Here is a 6,596-nt window from a genome sequence, read left to right as displayed (position 1 = left end):
TTAGTTTTCAATCAAAATGTGATTTGTCCAATTTTTCAGTGTACCTACTTTTGGGTTCCTGCACTATAGTGCCGAGATGAGTGAAAAGAACTTAATTTTGGGTACTTTTTTCTAACCGTGTACAGAAAACGGCCCGAAAGTGCAAACCGAAGATGGACACGCTAAGAAAAAAGTATGCATTAATGCTTAGAGTTCAACCAGTTTCGAGAAAACCCGCACATACTCATAAAATGAATAAACACTGTTTACTCATCGGATGAATAAACGCGTTTTTCTCGAAACTGGTTAAATTTTAATCATTAATGACTAAAGACGTTTTTCTCAAAAGTGGTTAAATTGTGTACACCGGAACGATTTTAAATGGTTGATTTCGTATATTTCCATCAAATTTTATTAAAAATAGTAGCAAAACAACAATAATGAAGAACGTTTATTTCTTGGTGACTTCAACATGGTGACGCAGATATCGGGGAAATCTTCAGACTTTTGCTGCCAGCTTCCCCTCTTGAACCAACCATTCCGTGACGTAGGCGTGCCAGTTTTGGAACTTTTCCAGTACTCCATATCGCGGAAACATCGACGAAAACTTGCTGCGCATCCTAGGCTAACTCAATCAGAGACACTTCAAATTCAGCCACTTTCTACGTGTCCGGCGACCTTCCCGTTCCATTGCCCACTGAACTCGATCCGGATCGTGCTACCGTTGGAAGCCCTCTGTAATGTAGATCAAAAGTTACTAAATAATGAAAGAATGTACCTTGTTAGATATACTTACTATTAGCATCGGCCATCTCTTTGGCCTGATCCCCCTAATCCCACACATCCTGTCCAACTGTACCGGACAACACTTGTAACAGCTGAATCTGCTGCTCACTAGCTCCTCCAACTTTATCATGGAAGAATATAGGAAACGGAATAGGAAGAAAACTTGGTTGTCGTTCCAGCACTCTATTGCGAAGGAAGCAGTAATTCCTTCCCACTGCTGGCGATGATGACGACTTCTTCTGGAAGTTCTCACCACACTCTTGAAACAAAAGGAAAGTTATAAATTACTATCAAATTGTCTATTATGATGATACTATAAACAATGTATCTACCTGCGAAAAAGTTAATCATTGTTAGCCGGCGGCGTTTTCGGAAAATACTTGTTTCCAAGTTTTTTTTCAGCCACTAGAGAATACAATTTAGACACTTCTGTTGAAAGATTGTTTTCTCTGGAAATGTCTAAATTGTATACACTTTTTTGCTATAAAATTCAACCACTCTATGACAGCCCGAACAAGCTCTAAAAAGTGGTTGAAAAATAGTCATTAATGCATAGACTCATTTTTCCGTGGATGTGGAAACCAGCTCGACTAAACCGGCGGAGCCCCACAGCACAGACAAACAGACATAACTCTTAGAAGAAAATTCTTCAAAAAATATCTTCAAGCGTATTTTGCATGCGCATTAGCACCATCTATCATCCACATTCCCAAGCAATGTTTTGCAACCGGAGCATCCCTCGTGCAAGTAATTTTTTCACTAGTTGCTTTTCCCTTGCGTTCTGTCAACGCGTCAGCTGCGTTGAATAAAAACAAAACAGATGGAGGTCAGTGATGTCGGTTTTATGAATATTTCAGAAGATCTATAGAATTGATTGAATTCTGCAGAAATACGGATCCGTAGGAATAAATCTCAGAAGCTAAGACTTTTTCTTAGGGATTTGTTTTGTTTGCTTAATGTGCTTTTTCTTTTGCAGGAACAAAGTTTTTAAACGAGGTAATGCATCACTTATTAGTGCCCTTTCTACCACCGCTCATCACTTGTACACAGAAGAAAAAGAATAATATGTATCAATCAATGATATTCATGGTGAAGTATTGAACATCAATAACTGATAAAAGTCGATAGAATATTACAGTCATCAACATGATTTGTTCTCGAATGCTGTGTACATCGTACAACGTAATGAATGACTAATGTGCAGCAGTTTTGATGTAATATTCAACAATTTTTTTTTCTGTATTCGTCAGATGTGGAGACCAGTGGGATGCCTTGACCACTTATCATTTTCAAGAGCTGGAATCTACTAAGTAGACGTGAAAAAGAACTGGCATCACTGATAAGTCCGAAATGTGGTGGCTTGCTCAATGCTTCAGTGGCGCTACCATGACAAATGCAAGCACATTCCCAACTAAAACATTATTTGCGATGAATGTGATTGGGAGAGTTATGTCTGTTTGTCTGTGCCCACAGTATCAACTTCACTCCGTCGTTTCTGATGCCGATCGCTATATCACCGACACCGAACGTAGAAAGAAACCCCTGCCCGTTTTTTTTCTTTTCTTTGCTAACCGTTGTATTTTGCTTTAGCCTGCACTCAGCTACTAAAATAATTTCAAAATATGTATGTTTATTTTAAACATGAGAAGCATGTTTAAAATAAACATATTAATTATTGTTAGTATAGCTGTCAAACTAAACATAAACAAATTCGTTTATTTTCAACACGAATATTTTTGAAATAAACGTAACATTATTTTTATTTTAAACATTGATTTCACATGACTTCAAACATGGAATACGTTTGAAATCAACCTAATTTATGCTTGTGGCCAGAACAAACTGAGTTAACGTTTAAATTTACCTCAAATATTTTTGTTTCGACGATAGTTTTTTTCTGCGTGGAGATGTTATGCATCAGAACATCCCAGCGGTTTCGACTGGTATTTTTTCACCCATTTTATGATTTCAAAATTCCCCCATTTTTTGACAGCTGCATACATGATTTGAAAATGGGTATTTTTTTTACCCATTAATGGGTTTTCACGAAACATCGTGTAGCACCTGCGATCCTCTGCACGGTTAGAAAAAAGTACCCAAAAATAAGTTCTTTTCACTCATCTCCGCAGGAACCCAAAAGTAGGTAAAGCGGGTCAAAGTAATTTTCATTTACTTGTGTGCAATTCGTATGGAATTTTCCACTAGCTTTCAATCCAAAAGTAAGTTAGTTGTACCCAACAGTAGGTAAATATGATTATACTCAACGTTGGGTTCCCACACTTTACTACCCCTGTTGGGTGGTTTTGCTCCTCAGTTTTTGACAACATTAGAAAGAGAAAAGGAGACAAACTAGGTAAAAGTGAACTAGCCGTTGAGTACTTTTTTCTTACCATGCACGCGAGCTGCGTATCGTGTGTATGGGAATCATGTGCACAAACTCACAGAAACAAAATCCAGGTCGCTCAGAATAGAGTGCTGAAGATTAGACTGAGGATCAAAGGGGAACCTTTCTTCTGAGGGTGTAATCTTTGCTATCCAATCGTTGGTAGCATTTACCTTTGAGCGGCAGATGACGCAATTATACCTGTCTCATAGCGGTGTACGAGAAGAAAATTCTTCAAAAAATATCTTCAAGCGTATTTTGCATGCGCATTAGCACCATCTATCATCCACATTCCCAAGCAATGTTTTGCAACCGGAGCATCCCTCGTGCAAGTAATTTGTTCACTAGTTGCTTTTCCCTTGCGTTCTGTCAACGCGTCAGCTGCGTTGAATAAAAACAAAACAGATGGAGGTCAGTGATGTCGGTTCTATGAATATTTCAGAAGATCTATAGAATTTATTGAATTCTGCAGAAATACGGATCCGTAGGAATAAATCTCAGAAGCTAAGACTTTTTTCTTAGGGATTTGTTTTGTTTGCTTAATGTGCTTTTTCTTTTGCAGGAACAAAGTTTTTAAACGAGGTAATGCATCACTTATTAGTGCCCTTTCTACCACCGCTCATCACTTGTACACAGAAGAAAAAGAATAATATGTATCAATCAATGATATTCATGGTGAAGTATTGAACATCAATAACTGATAAAAGTCGATAGAATATTACAGTCATCAACATGATTTGTTCTCGAATGCTGTGTACATCGTACAACGTAATGAATGACTAATGTGCAGCAGTTTTGATGTAATATTCAACAATTTTTTTTTCTGTATTCGTCAGATGTGGAGACCAGTGGGATGCCTTGACCACTTATCATTTTCAAGAGCTGGAATCTACTAAGTAGACGTGAAAAAGAACTGGCATCACTGATAAGTCCGAAATGTGGTGGCTTGCTCAATGCTTCAGTGGCGCTACCATGACAAATGCAAGCACATTCCCAACTAAAACATTATTTGCGATGAATGTGATTGGGAGAGTTATGTCTGTTTGTCTGTGCCCACAGTATCAACTTCACTCCGTCGTTTCTGATGCCGATCGCTATATCACCGACACCGAACGTAGAAAGAAACCCCTGCCCGTTTTTTTTCTTTTCTTTGCTAACCGTTGTATTTTGCTTTACCCTGCACTCAGCTACTAAAATAATTTCAAAATATGTATGTTTATTTTAAACATGAGAAGCATGTTTAAAATAAACATATTAATTATTGTTAGTATAGCTGTCAAACTAAACATAAACAAATTCGTTTATTTTCAACACGAATATTTTTGAAATAAACGTAACATTATTTTTATTTTAAACATTGATTTCACATGACTTCAAACATGGAATACGTTTGAAATCAACCTAATTTATGCTTGTGGCCAGAACAAACTGAGTTAACGTTTAAATTTACCTCAAATATTTTTGTTTCGACGATAGTTTTTTTCTGCGTGGAGATGTTATGCATCAGAACATCCCAGCGGTTTCGACTGGGATTGAACCCAGGCCTGCTGGGGTAAGAAGTAGTCACGCTTATCACTACACCACCGGCGCCACTACTTATTTTTTCGATGACATTGCTTTTGTTTTAATAAAATATTATTGTATTCGAGCAATCTTTATTTTTTTATCATTGACACAAATAAGAAATGAACATTAATGTGTTTACTTAATTTTGGGTAATTTTTCGGTTCCGTGTAACTAGTGTAAACTAGAAATACTCAGAGGGAGAGATAGGCGGAGAAAACAAAATACAATTCAGCAGTATACATATTTTGACCTAAATTGACCTTACCTTAAATGGTTAAAATTGTTTATAATCCCTGCTAAACTTCAACTGAAATGGTTATGGAACTTTACATGAACGTTTAATGATAAAGTTTTAACCTTAAGTATTATAGTTTTCTGGAAGTGGACCTTACAAATAATGGGTTGTTAAGAACCATTACCATCGATCAACTTTATGTGGAATATATCGCGAATTGGTTGCCTGTAAATTACTGATCACCAATTCACGATATATTTCACGTAAAGTTGAGCGATAATACAAAATTATTAAGGGACCTTACTGACTACCATAACCATAACCATTAATGTTCTCAAACCATAAGTAAAAACGTTCTAATATAGTTCGCTTTCCGAAAATCTATGGAGAAAACAAGAATTTGGAATGGTAATGGTTCTTAACAACCCATTATTTGCAAGGTCCGCTTCCAAAAAACCATAATACATAAGGTTAAAACTTTATCACACAAACGTTCATGTAAAGTACCATAACCATTTCAGTTGAAGTTTAGCAGGGATTATACACAATTTATAACCATTATCGGTAAGGTCATGTGATGGTTCGCGTTTATGCGGGAAGGTCCAAAATCGCTTTCTTTTGCCGATAAGTCTGAATCCGACTCGTAGTGAACCACTTTGATGTCTAAAAATGCAAATTAATCAGAAATAAACCTCCACCCGAAAATCCACCCAACTCACTTTTCTTCAACTTGCTCCTCATTCGGTGGGAAGTTATAGCCAAATCCAGCTTGCTCTTCCTCCTGTCCAGTTTATAGGTGTTTTTTTTTGCAGAAAGTCATTTAATTTAGTTGATACTTTTCCTCCGAACATCATTGTCTTCGGAATCATCCATGATCCTATGGCATCCACCTCCCTACTTGGGTAAACTCTGAACGACACCGTTGTACCGATTGCTTAAACGCTGTCCAGACTGGAGAGTTATAACATGTTATAACGGTTGTCAAACAATTGCAACACAGAAAACACCATCAAGATAGCGCTATAACATGTTATAACTCTGTAGTCTGAACGTACTATTAGCGTCCATACCCGAGCAATTTTTTTAAGGTAATTCGCGTTCTTGCTGCAAGTTCCAACACTGGATCAATATTCAAATAACTGATTTATAGTACGTTCAGACTACAGAGTTATAACATGTTATAGCGCTATCTTGATGGTGGTTTCTGTGTTGCAATTATTTGACAACCGTTATAACATGTTATAACTCTCCAGTCTGTACAGCGTTTTATAAACAAAAAAAAAACATTGCTATTCGATTAGAAATCTGAATAAAACAACAAGTAGCTTGGTATACTTTGACCGGATTGCACGGTATTATTCCAACTTAGTATACTTTTGAAGATTAATTTAAACGGATCAATGTATAATCATTCCTAAACCGTAAATTGGTAGAATTTTAAGCTTTCCTTGTTTAGTAATATTTTTGATCTGTGCACTCAAAAAATAATGAAATCTAAATAGTATAAAAGTTACGCTAAATCGCAACTCTCCGTACCGACGCAAAGGTCGGTATAAATGGAGAGAATGCAAACTTACTATAAAAATGGTTTATGCGTGCCATAGTATAAAATCGAAATATACTTACAATGCATAGATACGGTTTATT

At 36.6% G+C, this 6,596-nt stretch overlaps 1 long non-coding RNA gene across 1 annotated transcript; it reads right to left on the bottom strand.

Moving 5' to 3' along the window:
* Positions 1-401: 401 nt before the first annotated feature.
* On the bottom strand, positions 402-1,190 carry LOC135714774 (uncharacterized). The gene is made up of 3 exons (XR_010518890.1): positions 1,098-1,190; positions 776-1,024; positions 402-714 (listed from the first exon to the last, which is right to left on the bottom strand). It is a non-coding gene; the product is annotated as an uncharacterized LOC135714774 (long non-coding RNA).
* Between the last annotated feature and the right edge of the window lie 5,406 nt (positions 1,191-6,596).

This window comes from Ochlerotatus camptorhynchus, unplaced genomic scaffold (assembly GCF_037179485.1).
Source record: "Ochlerotatus camptorhynchus isolate MF236.1 unplaced genomic scaffold, CSIRO-AGI_Acam_v1.1 ptg000715l, whole genome shotgun sequence".
Lineage (NCBI taxonomy): Eukaryota > Metazoa > Arthropoda > Insecta > Diptera > Culicidae > Ochlerotatus > Ochlerotatus camptorhynchus.
This window is presented reverse-complemented; position numbering and strand designations above follow the sequence as displayed.